This window comes from Triticum aestivum, chromosome 4B (assembly GCF_018294505.1).
Source record: "Triticum aestivum cultivar Chinese Spring chromosome 4B, IWGSC CS RefSeq v2.1, whole genome shotgun sequence".
Taxonomy (NCBI): Eukaryota; Viridiplantae; Streptophyta; class Magnoliopsida; order Poales; family Poaceae; genus Triticum; species Triticum aestivum.
The window spans coordinates 253484894-253493601 of NC_057804.1; the positions used below are offsets into that span (position 1 = coordinate 253484894).

Genomic DNA, 8708 nt, shown 5'->3' on the forward strand with positions numbered 1-8708 from the left:
TCGCTACTTCAAGGACCCAATCCGAGCAGTGGATCATGAAGTGCTCAAGTTGCAAGAGGACCTCTCCTATAAAGAGCATCCGATTCGCATTCTCGACCAAGCTGAATGCCGCACTTGTCAGAAGGTGATCAAGTTCCTCAAAATCCAGTGGTCGCACCATTCTGAAGATGAAGCCACTTGGAACGTGAGGATCATCTACGCGAAGAATACCCTGCACTGTTTCCTTCTACCTCCTAAATCTCAGGACGAGATTTCTTGTAGTGGAGGAGATTTGTAATGCCCGGATAATTATGCTACAGTAAACCTACGCTAATGATGTCAGGTCACCTCTGATACTATTGCTAATCTCACGTTAGTTCAAAATGATTCGAATTCAAAATTGAGATTTTGTCAAACATAAAAAAATTCAAATCCTAAAACTAAAATGTTTTGGGCGTGCCAATAAATGTTTAGGTATTTTTGGTGAAGGAACCGTGCTTTTATAGAAAGGCCTATATATTTAAAATGGATGAAAATAGAAAAGAAATATAAATAAAAGAGAAATACAAACAAAACAGAAACAAAAAAGAAGAAATGGGAAACCCCCCAAAAAAACCCGGGCCAATCGGCCCAGCTGCCGGCCGGCCAGCTGATAACCCACAAGTATAAGGGATCGCAACAATTTTTGAGGGTAGAGTATTCAACCCAAATTTATTGATTCGACACAAGGGGAGCCAAAGAATATTCTCAAGTATTAGCAGTTGAGTTGTCAATTCAACCACACCTAGAAAACTTAATATCTGCAGAAAGTATTTAGTAGCAAAGTAATATGGAAGTAACGTAACAATGGCAAAAGTAACAATAGCAGTTTTGTAGTAATTGTAACAGCGACAACGATAAAGTAACTAAGCAAAGATCGATATGTGAAAAGCTCGTAGGCATTGGATCAGTGATGGATAATTATGTCAGAAGTGTTTCCTCATGCAAAAATTATAACATAGGGTGACACAAAACTAGCTCCAGTTCATCAATGTAATGTCGACATGTATTCCGAATATAGTCATACGTGCTTATGGAAAAGAACTTGCATGACATCTTTTGTCCTACTCTCCCGTGGCAGTGGGGTCCTATTGGACACTAAGGGATATTAAGGTCTCCTTTTAATAGAGTACCGGACCAAAGCATTAACACTTGGTGAATACATGAACTCCTCAAACTACGGTCATCACCAGGAGTGGTCCCAATTATTGTCACTTCGGGGTTGCCGGATCATAACACATAGTAGGTGACTATTGACTTGCAAGATAGGATCAAGAACTCACATATATTCATGAAAACATAATAGGTTCAGATCTGAAATCATGGCACTTGGGTCCTAGTGACAAGCATTAAGCATAGCAAAGTCATAGCAACATCAATCTTAGAACATAACGGATACTAGGGATCAGACCCTAACAAAACTAACTCGATTACATGGTAAATCTCATCCAACTCATCACCGTCCAGCAAGCCTACGATGGAATTACTCACGCACGGCGGTGAGCATCATGAAATTGGTGATGGAGGATGGTTGATGATGATGACGAAGACGGATTCCCCTCTCTGGAGCCCCGAACAGACTCCAGATCAGCCCTCCCGAGAGAGATTAGGGCTTGGCGGCGGCTCCGTATCGTAAAACGTGATGAATCCTTATCCCCGATTTTTTTCTCCCCGAACGTGAATATATGGAGTTGGAGTTGAGGTCGGTGGAGCCTCAGGGGGCCCACTAGACAGGGGGCGCGCCCAAGGGGGGCAGGCGCGTCCCCCACCCTCGTGGACAGGGTGTGGGCCCCCTGGTCTTGATTCTTTTGCCAGTATTTTTTATTAATTCCAAAAATATTCTCCGTGAAGTTTCAGGTCATTCGGAGAACTTTTATTTCTGCACAAACATAACACCATGGCAATTCTGCTGAAAACATAGTCGGTCCAGGTTAGTTCCATTCAAATCATGCAAGTTAGAGTCCAAAACAAGGGCAAAAGTGTTTGGAAAAGTAGATACGATGGAGACGTATCAACTCCCCCAAGCTTAAACCTTTGCTTGTCCTCAAGCAATTCAATTGACAAACTAAAAGTGATAAAGAAAACATATCAACTCCCCCAAGCTTAAACCTTTGCTTGTCCTCAAGCAATTCAGTTGACAAACTGAAAGTGATAAAGAAAAACTTTTACAAAGTCTATTTGCTCTTGTTGTTGCAAATATGTAAAGCCATCATTCAAGTTTTCAGCAAAGATTATGAACTAACCACATTCAAAATAACATCTAGGTCTCATATTTACTCATATCAATGGCATAATCAACTAGCGAGCAATTTAAAACAATAATGAGGCTAGCCAACTCACCTTCAGGAGGCTCCCCCGATTGGGCCATTCATGGCCGTCAGATCGGGGTAAAAATCTCACCTCATCTCTCCTCATCCGTTAGATATTCACTGTGTGTTTCACCTTGCTGTTTCTTTCACGTGTGTACGACGAGTGGGGCGCTTCGTCGATGGGGTCGCGATGTGTTGGCTGGGTGCGGAGTGAAACAGTACGATTGGTCATTCATCCCGAAAAGCCCATTGGTCGCCCAAACCCCACAGCCGCACGCCCCCGCCTCCTTCCTCCCTCACTCGTCTCAGCCGCACGAACCCTAGCCTCCGCCCCACCCGCATCTGTCCTCCATCCCTGGTACGAGCTCTTTCTCCTGTGTTTATGTCCGCCCCGAGCTCTTCCTCCTCAGTCCTCACATGCTCCACGCCGAGCCCCGCCTTTTCCACCCCACCCGAACTTTGCCTTGTCCGTTCGCGCACCAGTTCAAAGGGCAGGGCCAGAGAGCCGTGGCGAGTCCTCGGGAGAGGAGAAGAAGGCAAAGGCGGAGAAGAGGAATCAAGAAGGTCAGGGGGCAATGGAGGGAGCGCACGGCCGAACGTACCCTAGCCAGCTAGCCCCAAACCCGCAGCTACCACAATCCTCCCTCCTCACTTCCTCGTCAACATAGGTGCCCGCGCCCCTCCCCTCTCCCTCCTTCCCGCAGCCCCAGGAGCTCCGCCACCGCATTCGATGAGGTCCACCGCCTCCCCGAGGTCCTTATCCACCCTAGGTCACGAGGAAGCCGCGGAAGGAGGAGACCAGCTGGGCGTCATCGGCCGGAGAAGGAGGAGAGGTGTGGATGCCAGCCAAGGAGGCAGATCGGCATGCCTCTACTTCACCGTGAGCATAGCCGCTGCCTCCACACCCATCATGGGAGGAGGCTCACCATCGAAGAGCAGCCGCAGGTGCCACAACATTACAAGAGCTGCAGTCAGTATGAGGTGATGATGGGTCGCCCCATTGACAAGAGCAGGGCGGTGGATTGGATCGAGGGTGCCTGCATGGCCACGCCACCACTGCCGCCTGGAGTCGCCTTTGGCGCCGCCTCGAGTGACCTCCATCTCCGCCCCGACTCAACTCCACCACTGCCGCCAGGAATCCCGTCCCCAGCGAGGTAACTTCCTCTGAATCACTGCTCTTCTTGGTCTTCTTGCCCTGCTTATTACACGTGTGATGTGTGCGTGCTTGCTATTGCTGTGTTGCGTGTGTCCTTTCTTATTATGTGCGTACTTGCTGGCTTGTTGCTCGGTGCTTTGTCTGGGTGTTGGGCTGCTGATGGCCTGATGTTGATGCTTTGTTGTAATATTTGTATAATGTTTGTATCTTCTATGAAGCTACGAAGATATGCTTTGTTGTATACTGACTTTTTTGCTTGCTGCGGTTGACCTGTTGATGTTGCTACTGTGCTGGCCAGGGAGTGAGTCAAGTGACATATAGACACAAGAAATATTTAGTTATGAGGATTGAAGAAATTAATGATCATTCAGTCATTGAGGATTTGAGAAGAGGCATCAATGCTCTAGTAGAGATGTTATTGAAGTTGTGGCTGTCAATAGTCCTTTTATTGATGCTAAGTACATGGTAAGGAAATAATGCTATATGATTTGCATATTTTTTTGCTACGAGAACTTCTCCAACTGAAACTCAAAGTTTAGGTGTTCAACTCATAGTTTTGCAGTAGTTAGTTTTGTACTACTTTGTATCAAAATTGCATCAGACCATGTTGCACGGTATTTCGAGCATAGAAAAATTACTTAACACCTAATTTTGCACAATTGGGTTCCTACTTTTTTCTGTTATTAGGTGCAATGACAGAAATCATCTAGTGGGATGTTCTACTGCATCGGAATTTGACAAATTTAATTCTGCCATTATATTCTTCCCTTCACTGCTCAAGTTAACACCCCTCCTCCCATTTGTTGTCCCATATGTTCAAGTATGAATCCAGTCATGGCCCCTTTAAAGGATCCATTAAGATCGTGGATGATTCAGTATTGGAGATTAATGTGAAAAGATCACAACCATGGGCGAAAGGTAAATATGCCAGGGTTAGCTAATTGTTTGCCATATTAGTGCGGTTGATATATATGTCGTGGTTTCTAAATATGCATGACATGTTGTCCTGAAATAAGGACATGTGAAGCAATGGAGTCGCAAAAGTAACATTATTAGTTAATAATTGATTTATAGTTTAGAGCCCCATGTTTTTCGCACATTCATATGGACATATAATAGCTTATACGCGCACGCTTGTTGTACATCTGGAGTACTGCTTGTTCCTTCTCTTATTTTGATTCTTATGTTCACATGTTGATTTTCTGTCATAGAGGGAAAGGAGAAGTCTGAATGCGCCAACAAGTAGCGACGAATGAGCTGTCGTCTATGGATTGGTTAAGGGAGGAGTTGTCTTGCGCTACAAGGGCATCTTGCAGATCGATTTCCTTGGTTTGATGTGTCTCAGATTCTAATTAGTATTTAATTTCCTCAGTTTTAACTTATAACCGGACAAAAATTTTTATTGCACCTAAATATTTGATTATGAATCTAAGTTATGGGAAATAGGTGGAGTAAAAGGAAATGAGGCGTTGTTCGATGGGGCCTTGCCACGGTTGCCTTGAGTTTTCGCATCGAAGCACCACTTTGTATGGCTGGCCTTCCATGGCTACATCGAGGGTCCCAATGTGCAGGTGAGCTCTTCTTTTCATTGCAGGTTATGAGTCATCTCCACCTCAATGAGATTTAGTTTCCACATTAACGACTATAGGTTTATTAATATTTTGGAGTGGTCTACTTTCATTGTCTCCGGTTCAGTTGTGTATTTCTTTTCGCCCATGTTCGCTTCAGTATTCCCTTCCAATTCTCACACTATGGTTGCAGCTTCTTTATTTATGTTGGATTGTTCTGTGAATTGCCACCATGACACTTGTTGAAAATAGTGTTGTCAGGTGATAATCATTCTTGGCAGTGATTATTGTTGTGGATGGGATATTGATGCAGACATACCACGAAGGGAAGATCTGCCTCACTGTGCACTTCAGGCGCGCGCACACTAGCGATGGTACAGGATTGGCTTCCTGGTGGAATCAGGTGCGCGTCGTCCATGGTGGCCTGTCGTGGGTGTTGGTGGGCCGCTGGAGGCGGCTGTAGCAGGTCGATTTATTTGACTACTGAAAATGAGCTTCAGAATATCTGTAGAACATAGCCACTTCCAGCCAAATATCAATTTTGATAAATCCACCATGTACCATGATCATTTGAACAGTCTTGCTTAAGTTTATGTTAGCCCTGTATGCTAATTTGAGGAGATTGTTAACTTTAAGGTGCGAACATTTATAAAATGATAATTGTACGGATTTTTTGGGATTTTACGATTCCTATGGAATTAAGAGGTCATCTATTGGCCTATCCCTATTTGTAATTTCAAATAGTTATTTTTTGGTGCACTTCTATTTTAGAAATGAATCAGTAGCCAATTATGCTTGATGTTTCAAGGAGAACTAGAATTGGTAAACAACAATCTGTGAAGCATCTATGGAGGCGGGAGTCTAGTTTGGTTTTTTGCTATGTGCCTATTTGCTTAAGAAAATACTTGACTAGAGAGCAGATTCCAAATGGAGTTGCATTTTCATGCGTTGGGGGCAGAAGTAGAATAAATAGTAAATCTTGATCTTATGGAGTGATGATTTACATTCTTTGTGTGATGAGATAATACACAACCTAGGTGTTATTTAGCTTTCTACTGTAGAACAACTGACTATCATGATGTGTAGTTTTTGAATATTGAGTCCTCGAGTTTTGGGGAATGGTGCGCTCTAATTTGGAAGTGGTATTTCCTAATGTATTCGCACAGTTAGATATCATATTATATATTTTTTCTCTTACTTGAAATTTCTGCCATGCAAAGCTAGGTTGTCTTTGATTTGTTGTTGTGCTAGGTATTGACCAGACTGGCTTGTTTGGCTAACCTTCCTTTCCTTTTATTTTGCAGGCTCTAGAATCTCTAAGGTTGCTCCTTCTATGTTCCTTTGGTCAAGGTTTGTCCTTGTCATTCTTTTCTAAGCACTGCACTTTTCTACCCTATTTGGTTACTGCTTATTGTCGTATTAATTCCTCTGTTCCTGATTTTTCCAGGTGTCGTGTTTGTGTGTTTGTTTTTGTGGTGCTGCTTATATGTGTGACTACCGTATGATCATATATATATATATATGCTGAAAAGTAAAATGATTTTTCCTTGGCACGATACATAATTTGTAATGAGATGGTAGTACATCAGTGTATTTACAGGAAAAAAATTATAGTCGTATATATATATATATATATATATATGCTGAAAAGAACATTCTTCTACTCTTTCTTGATGTATGCTATCGTATATTGCTTCTCTACTTGCTCAAAATCAAATTTGCATCTATGAAAAGTTAAGCAATTAAGGCCAGTGAGATGGCAGTAGATTGGCATGTTTACAGAAAAAACAAATAGCCATGCAAGTTTGAAAGAACATCTTTTTACTATTTCTTGCTATATGAATATTTCCCGTCTTCTTCCTTCGGAATCAAATGTGCGTCTACTAAAGGATAAGAAATTAAGGCTGCAATCTAAGAATAGAATCAAATGTGCATCTACTAAAGGATAAGAAATTAAGGCTGCAATCTAAGAATACTTTTATTTGCCATTCTGAATTTCTATCACAGCACAGAGGAATGAGGAATGGATAGAGGAGGCATGGCGTAAGCGTAGGGGTCAGCCAGGGCATGACGCAGGAGTCTGCCCATCTCCTCTCAAAGTTAGTTCTTGCTCTTCTTGTCCCTACTACCTCGCCTGCCAACTCTCTGATAGAGTATTTTATTTCTGCAATGTATTTTATTCTTTGAAGAAATTACAATTTTTCATAACTTCTTGGCATACTATGGATCGAATTCTTTATGAGAACAAGCAAATGATGGTAGCAGTTCCAACAAGAAGATACCAGACATGTAATATCTTGATAGAAGAGAAGATCTACATTTTATTCATGTGAAAATTTAGGGTGGATTTGTGTTTTTCAGAAATGAGGCAACCTTACATGTTAACAGTAAGTTGACTACCAGTTTAAAAGCTTACGTTTCCAAAGTGTTTCCTGGGATACCCCCCCCCCCCACTCCCTCTCTCTTGATTGATATATCCATATATCACAGGGGAATGATAGTTAATTTTAACAGGGATTGGTGGTTCATCACAATTTTTCTAGCTTCTTTTGTCCTCCAAATGATATAGAAGGCAGTCAAGTTGCATCCTCTAATTTCTTGTGATTTTTGTAGGACCTACTATGATGCATATTTGAAAGAGTGCATCTATTGTTTCAGCTGAAAATTGATCTCTATTTGAAGGAGTGCATCTATTGTGCATCTACACAAGAAGACAGTGTGCTGTTTTTTATTCCATGCTCCAAATATTTCATGTCTGATTCATAGACATCCTTGAATTGGATAATGATGATGGCATGTTTGGTGTTCATATTTTTGTCAGCCAAATAATAATAGGTGCACTTGATTGGTTGACGAAATGCCAACTGAAAACTAAATTCAGTTAGAATTAGATTTTTGCACGTGTGTTCTTGATGCTTCATGTACGACCAGTTCTCTCGAATAATGAGTTAGTCCCTCAATTTTACAATAGAGATAATTTGTCAAAATTGTGTTTTTGTGAACATGCATGGGGCCTCTCAGTCTTTAACCCTGACGATAAAAATCCATTGATGGAAGCTGGGGAGGGCCGAGATGAACATCCAGCTCCCTGGGTCTAAGCCATCGAGATGGTAGAGATGACGTTTCCATGTCATCTACTCTAGCAGCTGGACAAGGCATATAAAAACCATGGATTCTTGCTCTCCAGGCTGCAAAATGATCACAGTGACGTCTACGACCTCCTCCTAGATGTATTAATCTCAATCTCATGTTTGGTTTTCTTCCCTTTTCTCTTCTAATGATGTAATTTCTGTTACTAAGATAACACCATGTTTGTTGTAATGCCTTATTTGATGTAAGATCCCTTTTCTACTTTGAATGAATTTACTGCATATATTTCTTATTTATTTTAGTTTATCATTCAGAGATGATGGAATATTTTTGTCCTTCATAGGTTAAATGAGCATTGCGTAGTCCTTCACATGTTAAATGAGCATTGCGTAAAAGTATGTCAAAGTTCTCTTTCTTCAAGTGCTTCAAGTAAATGAAATTGTTTATTTCGAATTTAATACCTTTTAATAATAATTACAATGAGAGAGGGGTATGCTTCTCTCTCTCTCTCTGGGCAAATGTTACTTTAGACAACATGTACTAAGAAATAAAAACTCTAGAAATGTG

General features: G+C 41.7%; 1 long non-coding RNA gene across 4 annotated transcripts; it reads left to right on the forward strand.

Moving 5' to 3' along the window:
* Positions 1-2570: 2570 nt before the first annotated feature.
* LOC123091940 (uncharacterized) lies at positions 2571-7951 on the forward strand. Of its 4 annotated transcripts, none has more exons than XR_006443877.1 (8): positions 2571-3481; positions 3782-3948; positions 4305-4401; positions 4695-5054; positions 5304-5517; positions 6356-6401; positions 7059-7150; positions 7665-7951. It is a non-coding gene; the product is annotated as an uncharacterized lncRNA (long non-coding RNA). The 4 variants fall into 4 exon arrangements; XR_006443876.1 differs by having other exon boundaries at positions 5365-5517; XR_006443879.1 differs by having other exon boundaries at positions 4316-4401; positions 5365-5517.
* Positions 7952-8708: the final 757 nt, after the last annotated feature.